The sequence below is a fragment of the Lasioglossum baleicum genome, chromosome 7 (assembly GCF_051020765.1).
Source record: "Lasioglossum baleicum chromosome 7, iyLasBale1, whole genome shotgun sequence".
NCBI classification, from domain to species: Eukaryota; Metazoa; Arthropoda; class Insecta; order Hymenoptera; family Halictidae; genus Lasioglossum; species Lasioglossum baleicum.
In genome coordinates, this window is record NC_134935.1 from 18,107,881 (window position 1) to 18,134,547 (window position 26,667).

Genomic DNA, 26,667 nt, shown 5'->3' on the forward strand with positions numbered 1-26,667 from the left:
TTTGACGGACACGATGAATGTTCAACGCGTCGGACGTAAATAAACGACCTACAAGGTGGAACGAGAAAAGCTCTCGGATCGTAAAAATATCACGGAAACGCGTTCGGTTGAATCGTTTTTCGGAGAAAAGTCGAGCGACTCTCCTGCCGCGAGGTTTCAAGTCTCGCCCCGTGCTGACTTTCATCGAACACGTATCGCGGCGTCTACGAAAACACTCGGATCTCGGAGCAATACGTTTGCTGCTAAAAACGTTCAGTGGCCAGCAACAGAGTCTCGGAATTTTTGTTCGTTGTTAAACCTGCGTGCGAGCAAGAAGTCGGCCGAGGTTGACAATTGCGTGCTGGTCACCTTTAATCGTGAATGCCGTGAATGAATTCGTTCTTCATTAAAGTTGGGCATTATTCGAATTGTTCCGGAGATAATTATTCGAATAAATTCTTTTTCGTCGAATAAACTCACTATTCATGAGTTATGAATCATAAGAAATGATTCTCTCAGTTTTATTCCCATAATTGTTTATTAATGGATGTATTAATTGGTTGTGCGGGTCACGAAAACGCTGCACAGGCGTCGTAGAATAAATTATGCTTACTGGTAAATACTGAACGCGAGTCGCTACGTTCCCCGAACGTTCGATACCGATCGAATCAGGAGCAAACATTTCGCCCGCATTTATAAACATGCCTGCAGGCTGTTTTGACCATGGCCTTAATCGCAATGTACACCGATACGCGGCGCGATGCACGCACCGTCTTTCCCTACACTTCGAAACCGTGAACTCGTAAAATTATCTGTAGTCTGAGAGGGGAAGTCGAGCGTTAACGCGTCAAACAAGCGACTAATTGTTCTCGCGGCTGCCATTCGGACATTTTTGCCTCTGCACACTCATTTGGTATGCTTGCTAGCCTATTCGACTGTAAACCGGATTATCGGATTACCGAAACACCGCTAGCACAGCAGTGACGGGTTATTATTCCGCGTTTGTCGGTGGTGTGGATTGAATTAAAATATAAATACTGGTAAAATCGACTAAAAGCTTGTGCTTGTTTGAATATTATAATATTCGTATGCTATATTGGACTGTCACCATAAATGTTTCTCGTGTTAGATTGTATATATGTATGTATGAATAATGGTAGTGGATTAAATACCACCACGGATTTGCGTTTGCTAATTCAATCAGAATATGAAAACTATTAATGAAATCGCTCTATTTCTTGTAGCCACATTGAAGTCCCTCTTAATTGTTAAAGGAATAAATATTTACATACAAATGAACGCAAATTCGGGACCGCGCCGCGACTATTACCGAATGAGGCAGGCGTTCCAAGAATTTCTTGCATGTCCGCGGCGTTTCGCTCGTTCGGTGATCACAACGAAAACGAGGAGAGCGAAAATCGTACAAAGAAAGGTTCAATCAGTTCCAAGGAGCGGCCGGGACGACTCCGCGAATATTAAGCGAAGAAAAAACGTGTCTATAAAGCGGGCACTACTGTATATGGGATCGAATACCGCGGGACGTGTCGAGAGCGCCGAGGGAACGAGTCTCGAAATCAGATGGATCCGTGGGCGACAGTTTCCGTTCGAAAAAAGAAACGTTGCTTGATCAACTCGTTCGCGTGAATATTGATGATCGTGATATATGATGTCGTATTTAATTTTATTGCTCGTCAATTTTTTCGTCGGCGCGCGGAGCCGGTCTCTGCTTTAACGAACTCTCGTTGATTGCTCGAATACTATCCCGACTGTTTCTTGCCCTCGGACGATCATGGTCTTTTCAAACTGCTTCAAGTAAAATAAACACTTTTTCCAATCAAGTTTCCATGGTTTTCGAGATACCATTCGATACCATTCGAGATCCGCTATTCGCAATATTACTCGAGTGCTCGCATAGCTTTGGATCGCTCCCACGCGTGTTCTTGTCTTATAGACTGGGGGGGGGGGTCTACTTGGTTCCCGGTGACTACATAATATACGTGTAAACTCGATCGCAAAATCGAAATCGTCACGCGGCACCATTCCACGGTGAGGATCGAGGCGCGATCGATGTCGTGTCGCAGGGACGGGAGAGTTTTTATCTTATCGGGGCAATCGGCTCGGAGAGCGGTGCAAAAACGGAGCATTCGAAGCTCGTTATCTCGACGATTATTCCAGCGGGTAATCGTATCGCAAAAGTGCATCGTACGATACGGGGGTTCGCTAGGCAGGCGTCCGCGTTGTCATTGTCTCGCGGCTTGCCACGATTTGGGTCAATACTTTTCGACGCCGCGCCGAACCGAAAATGGATGCACCCATTGTATTACACGTTATACATCGTGATCAAATTACATTGATTTTGCGGGAATTTTGGTGATTGATGTATTTCATGTATTCGCAACATAATTGAATTGTATACACGTGATGAACAGCCTAAGGAATGTTAATCTTGAAAATACATTGGTAATTCGTCCGCTGCTTTAAATTGCACGTGTCCATTTTTCACATAAATGCATAAAATCCGCAGTCTACTAATAGTAATTATTTATTTATTATGAACGGACCGAGGTCCATTTACACAAATGTTTACAATAGAACAAAGACTTAACATAAATTACTAAGAAAGGACATGCATAAAAAAAAACTGTTGGTATAAAGGTACTGATATTATAAGTTAATTCTGCGTAATTTTTTTTTGAAAGTGTGTAACGACCCATTAAAATAATCAATACTATTATATGTATAGAGTGTTGGAGAGTTCGCAATAATTCGATTTATAGGATTTATTAATCCATATGTGGATTTGCATTTAAGTGTTTGAAAACCTGCTCGAGATCTCAAAGCACGTTCAGGTGCGTAAAAATTGATTTGCATAAGAAGAGAGGGACAATCTATATGGATAATAGAAAGTTAAGCTCGTTTAAACATTTCAAAAGAAGCTAAAAAGATTTTTACTACGATTTTGGCTCAGTTTGCCCTAATTGAAGTTCGACGGAAAATCCGGGCGGTCATCGCACGGTGCATCGTGTCGCAGCGAAAGCTTTGCGAACGAGCCGAAATACGAGTGGCCCACGGAGGTCCATAAGCATCTAGACCGACCATGCTGCCAGCTAGAACGACTATCAAGGTAGTTCCGCGTGGACAGAGACGTGACGTTGCCCGTTCCGTTGCCTGTCGGAGTACTTTCATTGCTGTTATACAACCGCGGATCGAGCGACCGACCGCTGAAAGGAGAAATGGGAACACGCAGAGGTTCTCACGCGAACGGAGCTTCCGATCGATCGCGTTCTGCGAGGACCGCCCTCGCCTGCCTCGATTCCTCTCCGTACTCCGTATACTCCCTGCCCCCACGAAACGGCCAACGTATATCGGCATGCGTACCTCCGAGCAAGAGCGTGTTGGATTTCAGGGTTAGATTCAACCCTTAACGAGCTATTCTGGTTTTTCAGTTCCAGAAAATCGAACGACGAACTTCTATTGTGTTTTTTAGATTTTGTTGAAGTGGTTAATATCTTTAAGGTATTCAATGGTGTTTGTTTGTATGCTTTTCGGATGTGAGGGCCGTGTTCTGGTTGATTCCAAATTTGAGTCGCTGGATGGAGAATTTGTGTCTTTTACCATTGAACAATAATTATTAAATTCACCATGTTTTCCCTACTCGTGCAAAGGGATGTGCACAATGAAAGTATGTTTAAAAGAAGAGATAAAAAAAATAATGTTGAAATAATAAATAAAATTATTTCAAATTTTAATAGTTTTTGAACATTTAATGTAAGACATCCATGGATAGTTTTTTCACGAATTACAACTGCTCATCATTGGTATAAAATTATTGATAAATTAAATAGGTTAAATGATTCTTCAGGAAGATATTAAAGGACAAGGGCTAATTGTAACTATATAAAAAGGATGGTTATGTGAAATTTTCATTAATTAGATTCGTTAAAATCAAGTAAAGTTAAAATTAAAAGTTAAAGTATTAAGACTTGTCTTTGTTGTGATATTATAAATTTTTACAACATCCTAGACAGTGATACGTTGTTATACATGTTAATTGTTGTTTAAATAGTCAGGGGAGGAACCAGAGGTACTTTTACCTTTACAATTTTCAGTTTAGACCAGAAAAAATCGAGTTGTGGACAGGTTAACAAGCCGCATGCAACGTGCGCCGACCCCATATTTATTTATGACCTCGTAATTTAAACAATAAGTGTTTTACGATAAAATTGTGTGTTATGTAAAAACTGACGTGCATTATGCATTCACTGTTATTTTTACGTTCAAAATCACACGCTAACCGCGTGCGCCTAGTTAAGGGTTAACAACATCGTTGGTTAAAACGCGCTGAAACTCGATCGTTCGCACCATTATTGTGGACGTTATCTTAGACTATAGTTTACGAGCGCAGTTCGGATTTTACGCGTTTATGACAAATTATGCGTTTCAACGAAACCACAGACTGACATTTTCATTTCTAATTTATTAGTGTAATTCTAATTTAGTTCACGAATTAAGAAGTCAATTTTTATTCAATTTCTTTCATCAAGAAATCACAAAATTCTAGTTTTAATATTATTCCTTTTAGAAAACAATATCTTCGTTAAACTAAAAATAATTATTGAGTGCATATGTAACGCAAACGCCAGTAAATAACTTTTTAAATATCACATAGACGATTTAGATAGCATGTTTTCGATATTTTGTAATCTGTAGGCTTTACAAGTCCCACTTTCTAAAATCCACTGTTGCTCTAACTAAATACTAATACTAATATTTTCTACTATACTTAATATACTTTCTGGTTTAAGCTTCACATCATTACCAACACGTAATGTGCAGATCTTTTATTCATATACTAATAATTGAACATTGTTCAATAATCGTTGTCACTCGTTAAACTTTACACACCTATTAGAAATCTCGCGAGTAATTACCTACTTTATGTTTGAAAGCCTAAACATAGTATCATAAAACGTGTGACAAGTCTTGTTAATCTTTACACCGTGAACATTAACCTATTTCCCTGTTTCTTTAACATTCGTAAACAAACTTTTCATTACTGTAATACTGATAACTCGCTAACTCTTCACCTACACCTCGAATCTACTAGTTCTATACAAAATCTTTATTCTTCACTTCATAATTCGGTTTCGTTCTTCGAATAAAGAAAACAATTATCATCGGAGTCAAAAGAAATTGACACTTTCATACAAAATATTTTATAGAGACAAACAAAACACAGTATTAGTTACTTTCGTTGATAAATGGAAATGTCTGTGTTATTTATAGACGTACGGAAAAACAAACCTTTTACAACAAATCGTTTCTATCTAATTGTAATCTCTAATCATAGGGAATGGAAATATTCTAGATCGGAAGAAATGTTTAATGTTCCAGTTAAAATAACTCCGAGTGCAAAGGGTTAAAAAAGTTGAACAAAAATCGTCCTGTCCACATTAATTAGCACAAGGGCGTAGCTACGAGTGCGAAGGGGTTAATATGCAAATCGTTTTCACCCGATGCGCTGAGCGACATACCGGTTTTCTTCCGTCGAAAAACAGACTATAGTCGCAGTGATCCACAGTGCCGTTCGATCCTGGCTCAAAGATGGACGAATGTCGTCGAGCACGACGTTGATGGCGTCGGATGCGAGAACTATACGACGGACGAGCGAGCGTTTGGCACGTGGAGACGCATCAACGGGTCGACGACTCAGCTCGTTCCGAGACGCTAACACGTGTATTTGTTTTGCTATTACGTTCGCTATTTTCGATGGCCGCGTAATAATATAACTGGCGCGGATGATATCGTTGCACGATAACATCGTGACGTTCCCTACTCTTCTCCGAAAGAGAGGAAGACGCGTTCCGGCGAATGCGTTGCTCGGTCCGTCTGTAAATAGAACGTCGCTGTCGACGTAGTCATCGTCGTGGCCGTCGCCGACACATAGTGGTCCGGATCGAAGAATTCAGTGACGTTTCCGAGTCATCTTTTTCAAGCCGATACCTACAGTAGAGCCTCGCTCGTTGCACGAAACGGGACCAGAAAGTGCGTGCGAAAATCGAGGTTGTGCAACGGAACAGGCAACCAATCAAAGCGACTCGCAGCATCGATCTGTTTCTACATAGCCACTACATCTTTAACATGAGTTCCAGAATTTCTTACTAGTCTCGTGGTGGGAGTCGCTAGCAAGAGATGAACGAATCTGTATTCGATTTGCAGGAGCGCACGGTTAAATTTACATCGGCTCGGTAGACAGCAGTTACATTTTCGCTCTCTCTCTCTCTCTCCTTCCCAGTCCGTTCCCCCACTACTTTAGGGCAGCGCTCGGATTTACTTACTCGCGACGGCCGAGTTTCGAAGGCTACGCCCCCTCGACCCGGCCGCGCGTCTCGCTCACCCGTTTTTATATTTTTCATCTTACAATTATTGAAATGATGAAGTTACTTGATTCGATAAATTTCTTTATCCAAGCGCATATTGTAATAAAAAGTGCGTGAAATCTAAATAAATACAGCCTCGTCATTTTTGCAAGCTAAAAGGTAGGTTTAGTGTTAAAAATTGCGGACAGAACTAGCAAACAAACAACATATATTGCGAATGATCAGATAGGAATTGCTTCGTAAAATTTTCAGTGAAAATATCATTTCGGTGTTCCTCATAGTTGAAAGGATCCACCAAAATGACACTAAATCGTTCGATTCAGACCAGAATGTGTGCCCTGTCGATTGAGCACCGCGTGGACGCGCGCGCGCGCGCTCGCCAGAAAGAGAGAAAAGAGAACGAAGGTGAGCTTTATCTCGTGGTGTTCTACCCAAGGCTTCGTGTGTAATCTCGGTCGCGGAGAAAGTGGAAAAGTGTATCACTGACTTCGTTCCCTACATACTCGGTTGACTCGAGGTATCGATGCGTTCACGCGTTTCACCGGCTTCGCGCGGTTCTTCGACGACAGCTTCCATCCAGCAGCGTCTCGAGGCCCGCGAAACCGGTCATTCTTATCAACTGCTCGTCTGTGTCGTCTGGAGTGCACAGTTTAGGCGAACCGAGTCTGGCAATAATGCCACCTTCGAAGTCCTCCCCTTCTTGGACAGTTAGAGTTGCCAATATGTTGGCTCGGTGACTTAAGGCTTCTTGTGTAACGGCAGTGAAAACAAGTGATTGTTAATCCTTTGCACTCGGAGCTATTTCCACTCGAAAATTACCACTAACCGTATCGCGACCGGTCAAATGACCGCTTTCACAATGTTTATTTGTTCATTATTGAAATTATAAAGATGCTTCCAGTAGAAATTATTCAAGAAATTTCTTTATTCGAGCACGTGTTATTATAAAAATTGTGAAACATCTGAATAAGTTCAGTCTTGTAATTTTTATAAAACAATATACATATATCTGATACATTTTGTACCCGGTACGGTTAGTGTTCAACATTTCTCCGAACTAGAACATTTCCATTTCCTGTCATTTTTCAAATTTTATGAATACGAAATATGGAAACATGGAACTACATATGTTTGGAGAGAGTATATGGTATTCACAACCTAGAACACAATATTTAATTTCACGATTTTTCCTAATAAGAATGTTTATTGGCAAAGATATAGTTTGTAGTCTGCAATGATATGTAAATGTGCCAAGGGGATTTTTAACATGTATACGAATAATAATAATTGCTCGGGACTTTAAAGTTAAACGAGCATCGCAATAAAATGCGAAGTCCGCGATTGAATGCGGTGTAAATTTTCGAAAATTCGCATGTGAAAACGTGAAAGACAGCAAATGCACGCGTCGCTCGTCGAATTGCTATACATACGTATTACCGGCCGACCTCCCATACTCTTCAATGTAATTGCTCCCGTGCAATTGCTTCAAATTGCATTGTATGCTGCGCAGCGCTATACGAGGAGAGTTATGTGGACTCTTCTCGATGAGCTGTGGCAACGGTACAGCTGTACCTATCTTCGTATTTAAGTACATCGTGTGTAGAAACTCATTTGGCTTATTTTCACAACAGGAAAAGCAAAACTCAAACCGACCCTTTTATCAATGTCCACCGATATTTTCTCGAAATTTCGTTTTACAGAACTTTACAAAACTTCAAGAGACTCGATACGAGAAACGAGAAATTCGACTGGCAAAATCGCCTTGAAAACGAAACGTTCGGAGGGACGGGGTGGTTTTCGCTATATTAAAAATAACGGGCGGAATACACGTGGAACTGTTTGACCCAGTTCAGTCGGGGCATATCGATTTTAGTGGCCGGTATCGCCGAGATTAATATTAGACCGCGTTCTGGAAATAGGTGAACGTACCTACGCGAGCACTGCGATACGGTTGCTCTGCACTCGTTATCGCGCAAGACTTTCCAGTAATGGACCCGAGGAAACAACGAGGAGCTTTCGGTTCTTTAAGAGGACAATCGTCATGTGAATACTGCTAAAAACAACTTTCTATAACTTATAAAAACGTCTTTTATCGCCCTATAACCAAAATAAATATTTTATTTTTAATTACTATGCACAATTACTATGCGCAATAGAAAACAAATGGTTCCAGTATGTGCCATTCGGTTTAATAACAGGTATCGCAATAACGAAAAATCAACACTACTTCCAACCCAAAAATATTAGCCCCCTTAATCAGTTAATTAAAACAGAATGAAGAGTTGTAGATGAGGAAGGTTTTTCACCCTTTCGGGTCACGAGAAGTTCGATGTTCCGTATATGTACATACCGCGCGATGTTATTATAGTCCGTTCAACCGTTAACATTAGATTGACTACGTAACAATGGCGTTAAACGCGATCGTGTTTGTTGAGCGACGTTCAAAGGCCATCAGCGTTAAATCCAGTATACGCTTAAGCCTTTCTGATCCTCTTAAGGGAACGACGCAGGACCCCCCTTGTAGCCTCGAAAGAATCGATTTTTCAGCCTCCGCGTGTCCTTACGGAGTCGTTTCTGTTCGCATCTTAGGACTGTCTGCGTATCACCATACCTAACCTTCACCTTCAACGAATGATTTTTCCAATCCAACTCCTGAACATCCGTTACATCTCGCGAGTGGGACATCCACAAAACATGCACAAACCAAATTACATAAAATCAAATCAAATGTCTACGAAACCCTAAATGACTCTCAATTTTCTAGGAAAGATCAGGTCGCAATTACCCGCATCCGAACAGGACACACAAGATACACCCACGAATTCCTGATAACTAAAGAAAACCAACCGGAGTGCCCAACATGCACCGTGATCAATAGTATTCAACATATTCTACTCGAATGTCCCAGATTCTCTGCAACAAAGATCCAGATTTTCCATCGAAAATGACCTCTTGACAAATCTAAGCGAGGATAACATTGTAAACGTACTCCTTTTTTTCAAATCTATAGATTTATATAAACTGTTATAATTTTTGCTGTCCCCCATCAATGTACACAATAACTGTAAGTATCTCCACAAGTAAAATGTAAGACATATCTGATTGTAAACCATGTGGTCGCTAATGAACTAGCTGTTAATGCGACCACATTAAAATAAACCATGAAATAAATAAATAAATAAAATAAAACATGCACAAAATGCGTCACAAGCTCTATCTCGCAATTTATCATACTCACCTGAACTTTAAAAGAAGCTTAAACTATTTCAACATAAGTTTTATGGTATTCTTTGAGTTGATTTTTCTCAAATGCTGCATTTTTCAGTTGTGTCACTTTTCTTGCGGGGGTATTGCGATATGTATCCCAATAGCGCAGACAACCAAAATTTTTCATCTTACGTGAGATTTGGAAGCTCGTATTTTGGCCAACTTGCCGAGGCAAATACTCCACTATACGACGTGCAGGTAGTATTCGATCGAATCGGGCCCAAGTTTTATGCAACGCGTCACGAATTCGCTGCATCACGCCCGAGACCGGCAGAGACGCGCATCATCGACGCATATCCTGCAGCTTCATCCTCGCGAACCGTTCCATATTTTTCTTTGGAAGCAGACGCAAGCGCATGCATCGCGTTCTCGAGGCCACGGGTCGAGCCAGATAAGATATAATTATTCGTGTCGCAAAAATGGCTGAATCCACTCCGCCCTCTTCGCTTTCTTTTCTTACGTAGGTACAATATTTTCTTCGTTCCAGGTTCTTACTTCCCCCCTTTGCCTCCTCCCTCTCCTCTTCTTTCATCCTTCAACCGACCGAGATTTTTCATTTGTGAAATAAACGCTTTAACGCTTTGTGTACACCGATGCTCGTAATTAGGCAGTAAATCTGTGAATTCTGAGGGTTTGCATTATTTTCGTAAAAATGCTATAACTTCACCTAATATACGAAGATGTAATCGTACTACTTACGCGGAGAAAAATATCGAAAACTAGATTCAATATTATTGAAACTTTTATTTTCTCGCAGCTCATTATAAATGTGCATGAAGCACTCGTAAAAATTCTACGAAATCGAAGCATAATGTCCGAGCCCCAATTTTCCGAACGTTCTGTTGTTAAACGTGAACAATTTATAAATAATAATTTATTGATAAACGTGAAAAGTACAGGAACACGAGAACGCGGTCATGGAGGGATTTCTAAAATCGCCGGAAGTCCGGGAAAATGGAAAATGGAGGTCGGAAAATATCGTCGGCACCGGTAACGTTATTCAAAAGCCAGGCGATTCTCTCGCGAGACGGTGACCGGTTTTTGCATCGTTTCTTGCAAAATTCGCCGGGATTAACGTACGAGCGGGGTATTTAAAGATGTGACGTCAAACAAAAACGTGTAGCCCGCGGATTATAAGAGAAGACGGGAGAAATAGAAAACGACGCGACGTGGCTACGTTCCGCGAGACGAAAGGAAAATTCCGGATGGCTCCGGGAGACGCTAGGCGAGACGTGTGGGTCTCTCTCTCTCTCGTCGCAATCAATTGCGCTTCGGCAAATACACGCTCCAATTTTTTTGTGCATCGGTGTTTACACGAACGCGATCGGAACGAGCCTTATCTCCTCCGAACACTTGGATAACAAATTTCGCGCGGCGCGGCGCGTAGCCGCACGATTTTTGGAACCGTGCACGTCAGACTGGAGCTGAATCGCGACGAATCATTATTCCGGCGAACAGTTCGCCGACCGGAGGAAGGTTGGGGTGATAAGGGGGCATATAAATACAGAGAAATTTTTGCAACGTTCGCAAAAACGTGGACCAACCAGGATCAGACACATAAGGTGTTTGCTAAGCTTTTAATGCAACAGAAAAGTGCACTGATATTTTTCGGGAAAATGGGGAGAGATTTTTAAACGACTTTTAAACGTGTACTGTTATATTTTTCCGGGAAAATGATGAATGATTTTTAAATGCTGTTCCTACATGTTGTTAGCTGATGCTCTGGCTTTCGTTTAGCATTTTGAATATGCGTAGACCAACCAGGATCAGACGTAGAAGGTGTCTGCTAAGCTCTCAAGATGATTAGGCATAGTGTTTCTATTCGTTATTGTTCGCTTCCTACAATTTGCCCCGGAAGGGTTAAATGACTGGAATAATTACCCTAGAAAGGAAACTATTAACACTATCTTTTGTAGCTTCAACTTTTCGTCTATCAGCTAGCACACAGTGTTCGACACACTCTGCAACCGTTCACGAACAGCGAAGCTGTGGAATTCGGAGGAGAGAGAGAGAGTGTGTGTGTGAGACAGAGAGACAGAGAGAGAGAGAGAGAGAGAGAGAAAGGGAGAGAGGGACGACGGCGCCGCGCCGTTCCCGAGGAATGTTTTCGTGTCGCGTCGATTCCCGTAGGCAAACTTTACCATGCCATCGTCCCGGACTTATCGCACCACAAATAAAGAAGAGCCCAGATATCACGATATCGTTCCGCGACACTCAGATTAAATGCGGAAAATCCGACGTTCCGCTCGGCCGCGGAGGCCCGACACTGCAACGCGAAGAATAGATAATTCGCGGGTTCCTTTCGGAACGCGTCGAGCGGAAGAAGCACAGAGCTCCGGTTGAAATTCCGGCGTAAAAAGGGGGCTCTTGCACCCTCCCAATTACCCGTCCAAGAACTGCTCGGGGCCCTTCAAAGGCCTCCAGGTGGCAGCGACTGAGAAAGCCGAACGTGTTTCCAGAGATGACTCGTCGAGAAGTTATCCGAGATCGTGGAGGTCCTCGGAACTTGAAGAGTGACGACGCGTTCCAGCCCTCCTTGGCTTCGTCCGCGTCGTTACGTGATAAAGAAAGCTGCGCCATTCATTTCCGCTTTGTTTAACCCGTCTGCCAGTCGCTTGGTTTCGTAAAACATCGATAGATTCGCAAAACTAGCTGCAAAGGGTCACCCAACAAAATTTAGCTCTGGTTCTTGTGTTAAATGATAATTTATGTCAACAGGTCAACGTTCATTGATGCGTCATACCACACCATAGAATTGCTTCCAGGTTTCTCAAATTTTTGTGAGACATATTCGTAACGCGATATGCAAACATCGCGGAATTTTTCTACGTTAAGGTGCGAAGGAAAAAGTTACTTCCAATGAGCTCAGTAACCACCGCTTTCAAGGTTCTCCGACATTTTTGAGACCCTCTGTATATTGGGTCTGCTCACAGTTTTCTGTCCTGAACCGATAGAACTGATCCTTTCATCGGTTTCCATTTTGGTCGATTTGCAACGGCGTGTTGATGAAACGCAAAGAGACCAAGGCTCTCCCTTCGAATTATCGAGTTTCTGTCTTGATTCTTTTATTATCTCGGTGCATCGCATGCCGGTTGGTCATAGTTCGGAAACGATTACGCGAGATAATACCGGCGCGGATTAGAAAATTGTGCGTGAGAGTGATGGAAGAGGTTCAGCGATACGGATAAACGGTAGTTGCCAGCGAAGGTGGCAGTCGGCCGACTATTTATTCATTACGGAGCTAGGGTAGCTGTTTTCCCGGCACGATTGCCGCGTGCTCGGCCACGTTCCGTCTCAAACGCGTTTATAAATAACCACTCAGCCCTGCGTGCATCCGTGATTACGATCACGGAAGATAGCAGAGTGCACGGCGGTCGCGTTGCCTTTGGTCCATGCACCGCGAGATACGCTTCCTACTTCGCGTACAGATGCGCATCCAGGGACGTCGAGAGAAATCCGGAATTTTTTCGGGGTGTCCCACAAACTAAGACCTAGGTAAGACAAGTGTAAGCAAAGCAATTATTAACAGTCTCACTGCGTAAGCCAGCAATCGGTAAATGCAAAGCATCGCTGCAACAACGATGTTTTCTCAGACACGACCCTAAAAAATGAGTTTCGACACTGTCGAAATATTAAACAAAGGCCAGAGAATGTCGTCGACGCAAAACCATGCGTTCCATCTGTTTATCATACGCCATTTTGCTGTCGAGCGTAATCCACAAGGCTCCGAAATCAAGATGCCAACAAAAAGGCTTAATTGGGGCCTAATTGCAAGATAATCGTTGGCCTCAGCCCGTATATTCCAATTCGATGTCGCGGGATTCGAAAAAGTCATCGACGAAACGTTTTGCAATTGACAAGCCGATTCTGCTTCGACACGGTTTTTAAGTTACAGTTTTTAAGCTCCGTCCGCCGACCGCGGCCCGAGGACACACTGTGTGTACACGAATACGGTCGATCGTTAACTGGATGCACGCGAAATCGGTGTCCCCTGGGATAATCAGCTGATTAAGAGAAGCCGTGCAGTGAAGCGGTCGTTCGTGCTGCGCGCCGCGATATTTTTATTTTTGCTCTGCCTCTCGGCCAGAGAAAGGGACCGGTTTCGAAAGCGTGCACCTCCGCGGAGAACATGCACGGGTACACGAACAGCCGTCCCTCCCACCGGCGAAAAACAATGTATAATTTTAGAATGTACGAACGATGATACCTGGCGGACATTAGGATGGACAGAGAGAAACAGAAGAAAAAGCGCAACCCCCGTAACACGACCACACAGTGCACCGCGCCCGAGGAATTTCACGTTACTTTGCCAAAAACTTTCGTGCGCCAATGTCAACTTGCCCCTTAAATGCCCATCAAGACTGATTTTAGTTTTTCGAAATCAGCTTGGACGATTTTCTCTGCTTAAAAATTTTCCGTTTAACGAATTGGTATGTTTAATAAAACATAACAGATGTTGTTCAAACGATAAACGATCAACGACTAAACAAATTCATTTCATACATTTTTCCTCTCACTCATTATGTTTCATTCTCATTCAAACTACATACATATATCCACACAAGTCAAATACTTAGCTCAATTTTTCTTGATAGGTAGCTACATTTAAGTTAATTAAGCCATATTTAAATTAAGAAACTAAACATAATACAGAAGAAACACTTTCGCACTATTTTCAAATATTTTCCAGGTGAATATTTTCTGTGACTCAAAGATTACAGCAAAATGTAACAGAAATCCTTTATTCAGACCACCAAGGACCACGCTGACCGGTCCCATAGCACTTCACAATTTACTATCCGCTCGCACCGCAGCCTGCGGCAATTGAATGTAATTAATAACTGCGTTCCGAGCTCGCCATAGATCGCGGCAATATGACCCAATTTTTCATAACGCGCGCAACATTTTTCCTTCTAGAAACTGCAATTTTCTCGTGACGTTTTCTTCGCTTTCCTACGCCTTTTTTCTGTTTCACCCTTTCTCTCCTGCTCGGTTCTCCTTCGTTCGTGTCAGGACCGTTTTGAACTCTTTTTTCAAGTTAACAATATTATACTCGTGTTCTATACAAATAATGAGGTATTTCTAAACTAACGAACTTGGCCGTATTTTGTTTGATCTCACAACTTTTTACGGCCATAGGAACTTGGCTCCTGTTTACAGGATCTTTTTCTTGGGATTAATTTATCGGTAAGCCAAATATTAACTCAGTGCATGAGATGCAAATTTTCGGATTAATTCCACCTACTATTTGTTTGAAATAAACCAGAGTGGGGCGAGCAACGAGAATGAAATCTGGCAAATGAATGTTCACCAGGTATAGTTCAGGTCCATCTTATTGCGGACTAATTTCACACGGCGCGGCGCACGGATCCGCCGCGGGAGTAACAAGGAGAGCGGGCCCGCGCGGGCTGATGCAGTTTATTTAGCTAATGACGTTGAACGGCCCCGGGGGCCGAGTTTTTAAGAAGCCGCCACAACGGGGCGGAACCCCGGAAATTTCGCCGGGCCCCGTGCAAAATCGTGGGAATGCATCCGCGCGCTGACCTGCCAAAAGTTTTCGCGTGCACGGTTTCGCCGATCCCGAAACCGTGCGATCCTCCATCGCCGCGCGGCGCGGCGCTCTATCGAATAAAAAGCGAACGTTCCACACCGATTCAACTTCTGACCCGCACACACCGCCGCATTTTTTTACCTGTCCACGTTACACGCACACTCACCCGCTCTCGAGTTTTGCATACGCCGAAGCTCGTTGTTATTGCTCGGGTACGATATCGCAAACCATCGTGTGAAAGCTGCTTAACCGACAATCAGGAAGGGGCCTCGAAAAGAAGCGGGTCGATTTTATGGGGGCTCATTATCAGCTTTACTTGTGTCTCTTTCTCTCTCTCTCTCTCTTTCTTTCGTTCGCTCTCTCGAGCCACGATTTCGTCTTATTGCTGATCGCTCGGAACCGAGTCTGCAGCTTTCGTCGACGATATTTTCTCAACCATAAATTCGCCATCGAAATTGCTGTAATTTTTTCCGACATTTCGTTTCCCATGGCTGGGCCGAGCATAAAGCTATGCGAACGCGTATTTGACACTGGCCGAGCACTAAACGCGATTTATATACAGAGTGTCCCGGAAATATTCTACTTCTTTGAAAGGGATGATACCTGAAGTCATTTTTTCCTTTGCGAAAATGTTCTTCGCGGTTTTGTTAAGAAGTTGTTAACACTAAACCTATCACTGGTTCCAGATTTATTATGTTACGATTACTGAAACAATATAAATGATTTTATAAGAATTGATTGTATGAATATCTTTAGAAGAGCACGTATTATAACATATTATAACATTATAACTAAATAAAATCAATAGACTGCGGATCTTTATGCGTTTACAGCAAAATCGAGTAGATGAAATTCAAAGTTATTGGACAATTGTACAATTTGAAGATGTCGATATATAATTCCTCCTCTATCAAAATCATTAAGGCAAGAAATAACATCAAATTTGGTTTCTATTCCCTGCAATCGATGCAGGCGATTTTTATTTTGCATAAAGATTCGCAGTCTAAAAAGCAATCTTGTCATTTTCACGAAGGTTGTTAAATTTCGCACGAGACTGTCCCCTTAAGTGAACTTTAAGATTGTGGACGTTACATATCTGACATGCTGGTAGCGAACGTGTTAATGGATTAAGATGCGTAAAAGTTGTTTCTGCGATTTTTGCGGCATGGTAAACACACTGTAGGATATCCGAAGATGTGTTCGTGTCGAGGCAGCACGTATCGATGGATAACAAGTAGGCAGGTACACGGTGATAGCAATGGGCATTGGAATTTATTAACGCGAAGTGCGCGCCAGAAGTAACTGGTGGGACAAGTAGGCGTGAGTAAAAGTTACAGGCGATCGAGTCGACGCGTTCAATAATCGAAATTCCCGTGTTCCAGGTCGCGTGACCATGCAAATAATTCGCGGCGACCGGCAGTGACAGTGTAATAATGACCGTTTCCACTTACCGCAGGATGATGTTTACGCGAGACTCGCTGATCACCATCGACCACGCGCCGCGCACAGGTCTCGAAAATTCAATGAAAGAATCACCGGCCCTGGCCCCCGATTACTCGCGAAAAACTCCTCGATAATCTACACGACCCACAGTGGAGTATTTGTATACAGCAATGTATATTTTACTTAATAAGTACATTAAGTCTTGTTAAATTTATATTAAGATTTGTATTAAGGAACTTTGTAAATCCTGCCTTGTAAACTTATATTTTAATACTATTATCTATTAGGATATTAGAAATTACCTACTATTATCTCTTAGCTATTAATTGATATCCTACTTCACGTTAGATTACTATTGCCAATATTATTTAACAAACGTTTAGGCTAGAGTCGCCAGATAAAGACTTGTGTCCCCACATGTTTAATAAGTTGAAAATAATATAAAAGTACTTTCGAATTGTTCTAATGTTATTACCGTTTTAAATTACACAAACTTATATTTTTATATTAATTAAATTATACAAATTTTTATGAACAACAAGAATGGCGTTCGAAAAAATCTAAAGCACGTGCACTTCGCCATGATGACTAATTGTAAGACACAATTCATAGTAAGAGATCAATTATGAAGTTAAACTAATAAGATTTTCATAATTTGTCGGAGAGTGTCGCCCGCGACATTCTGAGAACGATAATTATACAATCGTGAGCTTTGCTGTTTGCCATTGGCTGTTGTTCGTGCGAATCTCCATCAGTTTGTGAAAAGTGAGAATTAAAATGATATAAATCTCTACGATTAAGTATTCATTACAGTTCTAATGCACGTATAAAGTCCACAGTCCAATTACAACATTGTGGATTGCTAATTACACGGTTATTCCGATTTCTAAAACATTCCTCGCGCTATTTAATCGATCTAGTTGGTAAAGGTGAATGGTTAGAAAATGCTAGAATGCAATTGTTTTTCCCTTTATGCTACCAGGCGGCGTTAAATATTTGAAAGTGATTAGATACGGATCGTTTAACACGCCCTGGACTGTTCTCTCAATGTAAACCGAATCCTGGGATAAATTGAATCTAATGAATCGGCATCGATTGATGTTTCGAAAACATGTTTGCCTAGAGTGAGGACACAAGTCTTAATCTGACTCTACTCGGTCCAAGCATCGTACATTTGAAATTTTCGGGTTCTCGCACAATTTATACTTTCAAGAACCTGGCTCAAGACCCGCCAGTTCTCGCACGCCAGTAGCCAATGCTATATTTTGTGTTAGTGGCTCGCATCATTTCAGAGACTCGCGAAGTATAAAATCTCGAGCAAGATCCGGTCAGAATGGGAAATACGTGGGCACGAGAGAGGATCGGTTTTTTCAACGTTGTTTTTGCGCTCGAAAGTGAACGCGAGAGAGCCGGAGAGCTCGCGCGAGGCAAATCTGCGCCCCGTGTAGTTTTTGCGCAGCTTATTGCGATTTAAAGTCGATTTACGCGCGCGCGGCCACCGCGTCGTTCAGCTTTGATCATCGACAACCAAAAAAGTGAACGATCAATGATCGCCTGAAACCGGCTGCCTGGCTCATGTCGGGCCCTCGGCTCGACCAGCTCGAAAAGGACGGTTACGCGAACGATTTTCGACGGTCACGTCGATGTACCAGCGACAACTTTCTCCGAATTATGACACACACCCGGCGAAAAGGAAACGCGAAGAAAAATGGGTCATTCGGCAATCCGTTTGTATCTAAGAAGTCGCCCACTCTTGGCTCGTTAACCGAGTCCACCGTATCGCTCGTAAAATGACAGCGTGCTGTAATGTACGAACGATTTATGCACGATTGTTTTTCTTTCTTTCTTTCTTTCTTTTTTGGTTTCTCGAGAATGAAACATTCTGCACTGATAAAGTACAGGGCGCGCCAAGGTAACGAAATTGGAATGACAGATGATTTTGCACTGGCGTATCGCGTGTGACGTAACCAACCCCTCTGTTCTTCGTACTGTAATCCGTGGTTCATTGGAATTTCACTTTCCCTACTTAACCCCTTACCGTATTTTAACATTGTGTGCATGTGCACAACCTAATATTTATTTTGCAATACCTAACCTAATAGGCAAATTTCGAAAGTCTCGGAACTGTTCGACCAAGATTCGAGTATGCTTGCAAGTATTATTTACGTTTACCACAGTACTTGTAAAGGGTTCGAAACTGTCTGGCAAATGTTCGAGTATACTTGGGAGTACTATTTTCTTTTTCGAAGTACTTATAGAGAGTTCGAATTCCATCAATCAAGGTTCGAACCTGTTTGCGAGGTACTTGATCCCATCCCTAGTTGAAACTTTCAACTTGAAAGGTTCGAAGAGCGCAGCAGGGTTCGAATTACTTGCGTACTGGCGATCATGCAGAGCTTCTGCAAACGAGGCTCGAAATTGCGTCGAATGCAGCAGAACTAACATAGCACGGTACTTTCAACCTAGAAGGCGTTGTTCGAGACAGCCAGGTATACTTGATTAGTTGACTCTTTCTTTGTGCCCGACAGAAAAAAAAAGAAAGGGAACAGCAAGAGTGGAAGAACGAGAAGAAAAAAGGTAGAAGAACCGACGCAGGGGTGTAAAAGAGTGCGAGATGGTGACACGGTCAGGTGAAAAAGAAAGTCGACGGGTGAAAAAAAATGTTCGAAGGGAAAGCAGACGTCGCATAGCAAGAACGTTTACTTTTCGTCCCTTGGAAAACCGGAAGGGGCCGGTGCGGCGACGCATTGTCGAACCGGTGAATAAATATTCATCGGCCCATTTCGGATTTCATGTTCCGGCGATGGATCTATGCCGGGATGTCTAACGGTACCCGATCTCCCCCTGAACTGGGAACGTGTGTGCATCGCGCAGCGCGTCGCTGCAACCTGCCTCTCGAAGCTCGTCGACGCTGCAACTTGGCGCGAACGTGACTCGGATGCACCGGTGCGCGAAAGTGGAAAGACCAGCGACACGACGACGCTCGTCGGCGAATTCGACGCGTGCAACTTCTCACCTGTTGCACACGAGATGCAGCATCGATGGCGTGGACCGATTCGTTTCGAGCATTGTCGACGCAGGACGCGCTGGTAACATCGACCTCACTTATGGCTTACGGGGCCCGTCAAAATGGTCGATTCTTATATGTTTAATTTACAAGTTCCACGTGGAAGAAGTCAAGCACAGGAAACAAACCAAAAAATTTTATAAGGAGAAAAGTCCGTTAGGGATGCCTACGAGTAGACTGCGGATCTTTATGCAAAATAAAAATGATCGGCGTCGATTGCACGAAATAGAAACCAAATAGAATGTTCTTTCTTCCCTAAATAATATTAATAGAGGAGAAATCATATATTAACATCTCCAATTTTAAAAATTTGCATAAAGATCCGCAGTCTACCTATGAGCAAAGAAGTAGAATAAAGACTGATATCACTGTTATTTCGTATGGGACAACCTGCCATTCTCACGCACTTTCTTAGACCTATGCATTTACAGTGTTCAAAAGCGACATAGTAATGATGCGAGTAGCATGCGCAGTGCTGCGAGAGCCGTCGTGAACATGACTGATTTGTACTTTATCTTCGGCAAACGCGCAAACAATGTGCACGCTCGCGTGTCGCGTGTCGAGTATTATGCGAGCATCTGAACCATGCGGCACGTCGAGGGGACCCGAAGTCAAGGTACAACCTAATGCCCTCATCATTGCTCGTGCCGCAACATCGATCTCCGTTTTGCGCGCGAACCGACTGCCAGTTTCGACGATCCGGCTTATTTCTACCGATGCACAGTGCAGTATTTGCCTCGAAAAGTTCGCCAAAATACGATTTTCCCAATTTTCATTATTTTTCTATTTAATCAAAAGTTAATCGCGGTATTCAGTCATCTATAAATCCCAATACAAAACATTATGAAACATTTTGTTTTAATAATTTTTAATTCTAATTAATTCTTTAAATGCCACTATATATTTTTTGTTACATATTCTTGTAACTGACGTCGAGAGGAATCCAATGACTCACTACACTATGCATGCAAGTCTCGAGATAATGCGAAAATAGTTGTGGCCAACTTTTCGGGCGAAATACACCACTGTGCAACGACGGCATGCGAACACGTTTCGCTCCGGAAAAAAAGGAAAGGGAAGAGACGGAAATAAAATTAAAGGGAACGGCGAACACCTGCGCGAACAACATGCATCGAAGTATCGCAACTTGATTTCCCTCGTTAACGTGGAAAAAAGGCCGTAAAAAGCTTGATGTTTCCCCTGCGTTAGGTACTCCGCGCCGAGTAACTACATATTTAGCTTCGAAAAGCAATGGAACTGCTTTGCGAAAAGTAATTAAGGTAACATGGAAACTAATGGAGGCTGCCCTCAGCCCTTCGTGCGTTCGACACCAGGTCACTCGTGACTTGTACGTTAAGTGGTTTAGTCGTTTACTTATGAGTAGACCGCGGGGCTTTATGGGAAATCAAAATTGTTTCCGTCAATTGCAAGACACAGGAGTCGAATAGAAATTTCTTGCTTCCTTTAACCATCGGTCAACGGACAACTCTTAAGAACCGCTCTCACAGCTCTAATTAATTATTTCGAAGCACTTACTTTTAATGATATTTCGTGTAGACACGCTAGTCTTTAGATATCCCTAATGCAACAGCTATTCATTTCGTTTAATTGCCACAAATTAAGTACTCAACCGATGGTTTTGATGTTCCGGGTCAAAACAGACCCAGGTACAGCCGTCACAGGGTTAACGATAGACTGATACCAATACATTGGTAAAATATATATGTGATCTATTTATTTATCTATATAAAGAAATAGATTTATTAAAAAATTCTATTATTTCCAAGATTTGGAAACCGTCATTTAAACATTTTTAAATGTGGGACAGAGGATCTGAATTTAGACTAGCATTGTGTTTCTCTATAAGAAAAATCATGGAGCAGTCAAGCTGATTCGCCCTGAATTTCATATGAAACTTACAACACTAGAATTGCCAAGACTTGGCGAGGTTCTCCTTACACGCAACGCGTGCTCAGAAATAAATGATTTCGTTCTGTAATCCCCCATGAAATCGTCAGTACGATTTCGGTGGACATAAACCAACGACTGTGTAATTGGTCAAATTCTCTTGTCTAGTAGACCTAAACGTCAGACTAGCCTGTGGGAACCTGAGTCCTCGTAAACGTCCACAGTCCATCTGCGAGTAACGACTTGGTAATTGTCTACGAAGTAGCGGAAAACGCGTGTCATCGGATTGCTGCCAAACTAGAGGAGTCCGTTGATCAAGAACTGGTGCACTGATCGGGATATAGATGAGCGTGTGTCGATCGTGAAACGGGACAAGAGCAGAACGCGGGGCGCGGGGTGGGCCGATAGCGGAGCATGAGCGATCGAGGGTGTCGCCGCGACGCGACGACGCGACGGTCACGGTCCAGATTGCGGACGGTGGGTTAAGAGAGCAGAGAAGGAGGCCGTGCGATTCGCGAAAAGCCAAGAAGAAGTCGGGACACGTACCTGTCATACGCGAATCTCTCGGCGTGTCTTCCGCTGTTGGCTGGGTCGCAGGCTGGCTGGTTCGCTGGCTTCTCTTTCGCGATGTTTCGCGCTCTTTCTCTCTCGCTCTCTCCCCGTGGATCTTTCTGTTCCTCTCGCCCTGTTTGGTCAGGGCCATGCGTCATCGGCGCAGAATCGGCTGCGCTTCGGAATAACGTGGACGCGGACACGGTCCCGGAGAGCCGAAGAAAGAGCCCGCCGCGCGATTGCGGCGGCAGGTCTGGCCACGAGCTGGGGCAGCGAGGCGGAGAGTGCACCGAGTGCGCCGAGATATTTGGTGGGCTCGAAAATAGCAACAGCGTTGTCCTCTATGGTGTGCACGGGCTCCCTCTTCGCCTTCCTCTCGGTCGTCGTGCTCGCCGTCCCGTTCTTCTTGTTGCTCTTATCGGCCAGCGCAGCACTGGCAGCCTCGCACCGCCCGGTAACCCGCCTCCGGTTGCTCCACCAGCTCTCGCACTTTTCTACAACACACTGTGGTCGTCGCCGTCCTCGTCCTCGTCCTCGTCCTCTTCGTCGCAGCTTCTTGTCACTTGACCGCTTTCCGCTCTTCCCTCACTCGGTCACCAGCTCCACGCGTATCTCCGAATGCAGCGAGCACAACTCGCGGACACGCGATTAGGGCATGCGAGTCGGTATAACCCGAATTCGTCTCGCGGGACCTTCAACTACCCTCGGGCCCTGTCTCTATACCCCGTTCAACCCCGGCCGACCGACGCGTACTCCGTTTATGTACTCCGTTTCGAGCACCAGGTAGCTAAGCCTGGCGCGTACCCATCCCCGATCGCGCACGAGATCGTGGCTGGCGAAGATCGACCCGCGATCCGCAAGACACGTCAGCTCCACGAACGCTCGGAGGGTGAGCCGTGTGCATGCCCCGTTCTCAACTACTTTTCGCACCCCCGACGACACACAGACTGTACCAGTCGAAGGTCTCGGTTGGGATCCCTGATCTCTCCGTGTTCCCCGTCTTCTAGTTAGCCCTTCGATCAGCCTGTCCCTGCTGGTACCGAAAGAGCACCCCTGCTCCCTGGAGCCAGTCAGGCTCTACCGACGGCGTTTTCCATTCGCTCTCCTCGACCCGTCTCTCCGTCGCGCAGTCTCCTCTCCTGTTCGCACGTGCACGCCGCTCGAAACGCCGGAATCCCGTCGAGCAGGCCGAGAGAAAGAAACGGAGAGATGCTCGCGGCTCCGCGGTTCGCGCGCGACTGACTGAGGGCGAGAGTCGTTATTGGGAGCAGAGCGCGCCGCTCCGGTGAAGTCTGTTCGCTCGTCCGCCCCCCTACCCTCTCGCACTCTTTGTCTCTCCAACCCCCGGACTGCGCGTTTCTCTCTCTCTCTCTCTTTCTCTCGCTTGCTCTCTCTTTCGCCGTGCCCCACTCTCGCAGTCTCTCTCCGTCTCTCCCGCTGGTTCTCCGTCGCGCTCGCGCCGTTTGCTACCCGCCTTCTCCACCCTCTCCGTTCCCCGACGCGACGACCACAGGCTCTACCTTCTTGCTTGCTCTCACCTTTTTACCCGTCTCCGATTCTCTCGTTCAGCCCGCGGCTGGCTCGGTCTCGTTCTCTTCATCGAGACAGAGCTCTCCGAGAGCGTTCGAACTTCTCCGTCGCTCGGTTTCACTCTCTTCCTTACTCTCTTCTGCCCGGTGAAACTCGCTCTTTTGCTCGCTCGATCGCTCTCCGGCGCGCGGCGTTCACTCTCGGCTCCCGTTCGGAGCGACGCGACGCGCGGAACAGGCGCGGAGCAGGCGCGAAACGAACGAAACCGAAACTTAAGCTCTCGGCTGTCGCCTCCTTCGTCTCTTCTCGCGCTGCTGGCCCGCAACTTGGACTCGCCTCCTCCTCGTTGCTCGGCCCTTGGTCCCGTTCTACCTGTCTCTCTTTCTCTCTCTCTCACTCTCTCTCTCTTCCTCCGTTTATTCAACCCTCTCTCGTTCGTCCCACCGAAGCCACGAACTGCCGTCCCCGCGCGGAGGAACTTGTGCTACGCGTAGGCCTCGTTCCCGAGCCGAGAAGACGCGCTCTGCTCTACGCTGTCCGAAACTGGTTGGAGAGATGGCCGGCCAGCCAGCCACTCGTTTCGGCATCGTAATCAACTGGCCAGACTGCTGTTCCACACACGGCCGACCGACCATCCTCCCCTCTGCGATCATCGTTCTCACCCTACTTTTACCCACCCCTTCTTTCGGCATTCCAGACGAACCTCGGGAACCAAGCGAATGAGTCCCCGATGCAAGCGCGTTTACGTCGCTCTACGAGAATCGGTGCACGAAAATTCTCGCAGCTGTTCGATCCCTACGATCCCATCCGCGATCGCGCGCCTCTTCGTCGTCGTTTTCGTCCGCGGCCAACACCGCAACCCATTCTCGATGCGACGAAACTTATTGGTCCGGTGCAAACATTCCTGCTGCCGATTCGAAGGTAAAACGCAACGCGGTTATTTCGAGTAAACAGTTTGGTCGATCAAATTATATTTGCTAGAAATGTCCGATTTTATTAGGTTGCACAATCACAAATTTTCAGGACTATCTGCACGGGGTTAGGAATCTGTATGTGGCCGTTTTAAAAACGTGGTATTTTTTAAAAATTTATTTCTTTTATTTACGTTTACGAGGTGTAATTTGCATTATTCGGCAGCATAAAGCTGCGACAGCTACATGCTGCCGAATAATGCAAATTACGGCTCGTAAACGTAAAAAAAGGACTTTTGAGGGCGATTACAGCGTAGATTGATCTTTTATCTAGCGCTTTCGACTATAGAGGAGATCGGGACTGGTAATGAAAATTGCTGTTGTTAGTGAAGGTTCCATTAAAAAGTGTTTAGCCATGTACCATAGATTTTTCAAAATTATGCAATAATCACCGGTAATGTGTTAATTACTGCTTGATATTTTTTCATGATTAGTTTATAGAAATATGATACATTGACTATAACTTGAGGTATTTTATTTTATCCGGTGCGCCATCGAGGTTATGCACGTGTGGCTTTTACAATGATAAAAATGTCGAACGGGGCTACTTGGCTATAAGCATAGGATTTACGTCATTCAAGAAAGATTCCGTGTCCTCAGAATCAGAAAATGATTCAGAATGCTTGATCTGCAATGAATCTTACACTGATAGCGGTTGTGGTGACAACTGAGTGCAGTGCACACGTTGCAGTAAAAATTAAATATGTTAAAAGTTAGTCAAAACTAGCCCCGGCCTCCCCTACTGGAAAACCCCATCTTTGTATGAGAAGGCGCATTCTGAACCCTTGCAATCCTGTAAAAACGAGTCTACTCCCTTAACATGATACAAAAGAAAAACAACATCTGTGCCAAATTGCAAAAATGTTCCCATTACCTCTGAAAATCGGGCACGAACTTTTGCACTCGTCCAATATTTCGCGCGACCGCCGACGACCGCGAGATCGACGGACAGAAACTCGACACAAAAAACCATAGAATTCGAGTGAAAGCGGCGACTCGCCGTAACGGTGATCGCGTGGCATCGCGTACGATAGCTCGCCGGGACTCGCGTAATTCCGTCGGCGACGCTTATCGCTCGAGGAAATGATCGCCGAAATTTACGCGGCTCGACGAACAAACCAAGTCATCCCTAATAATCACTGAATAACGTATCTAATAGATATAGATATCAGCCTTTCATTGCCAACATTTTTCTGTACGAAGCTTGCGTGAACTTAGACGAGGCTCCGGTTCACCTACATGTAGATGGACGTATGTATGCGCAATTTGCGTGAAATTCCTGATATTTTGACGGTCGACGTCACGCGTTTCAGATCTTCTAGCCGGCGGTTATCAGCTGGTATCGCGCGGACGTCATTTCGCCACGTGAAATCAAAATATCCGTTTTCGAACATCTGTATTTGATAAAAAGGCAAGCTTTCATACCACCAGTCAAGAAGCGTATTCATTGAAATAACGATGGTTTTGTTGGTTCCGACGTAACAGGCACATTCGATGTCATGTGCAGGAATTGTCTATAAACAACAATGTGAAAAGCAATAGGAATATCAAGCGATACTACCGGATTACATACCAAATACATCATAATTCGTAGGAGAAAGGTACTAATTTTGAGTCCGGTGAAGTAAAGTTTACCCGGAAACTGGAAATATGCTGAACTTTAAGCGACCATAGCAGAAAACTCTATAAGAATCGCATAGTGAAACGATTTTCACTATTTCGATAAACGTTTCGATAAACGTAAAAAAAGAGTTGAAATTTGTTGGACCGTGTAATCGCCATAATGTGAATCCCGCGTACACGTGTTCTTTAATTGCGGACACGAAACCGCAATCGCCAGCAAATATCTCTTCCGAGCGGAAATAGGGGAGGGAAGGAGTAAACGTAATTATTGACCGACCCTCCTACCTTCTCTCTGTGGGTGCCGATAATTGGGTTATGATCCATCTGTTGGTATCGTTAGGCAACGTTTTCGTTTTACGTGTCGCGGATCCGAGAGCGAGAATCTCGCGAAAGAAA

At 44.2% G+C, this 26,667-nt stretch overlaps 1 protein-coding gene across 2 annotated transcripts in view; it reads right to left on the minus strand.

Moving 5' to 3' along the window:
• Positions 1-26,025, minus strand: part of Oatp74d (Organic anion transporting polypeptide 74D) — an 87,168-nt gene extending 61,143 nt beyond the window's left edge. For both annotated transcript variants that reach the window (XR_013009291.1, XM_076427560.1), the window contains exon 1: positions 22,142-26,025. The gene's annotated coding sequence lies outside the window, so the exon portion shown is untranslated. The remainder of the gene's footprint in view (positions 1-22,141) is intronic.
• Positions 26,026-26,667: the final 642 nt, after the last annotated feature.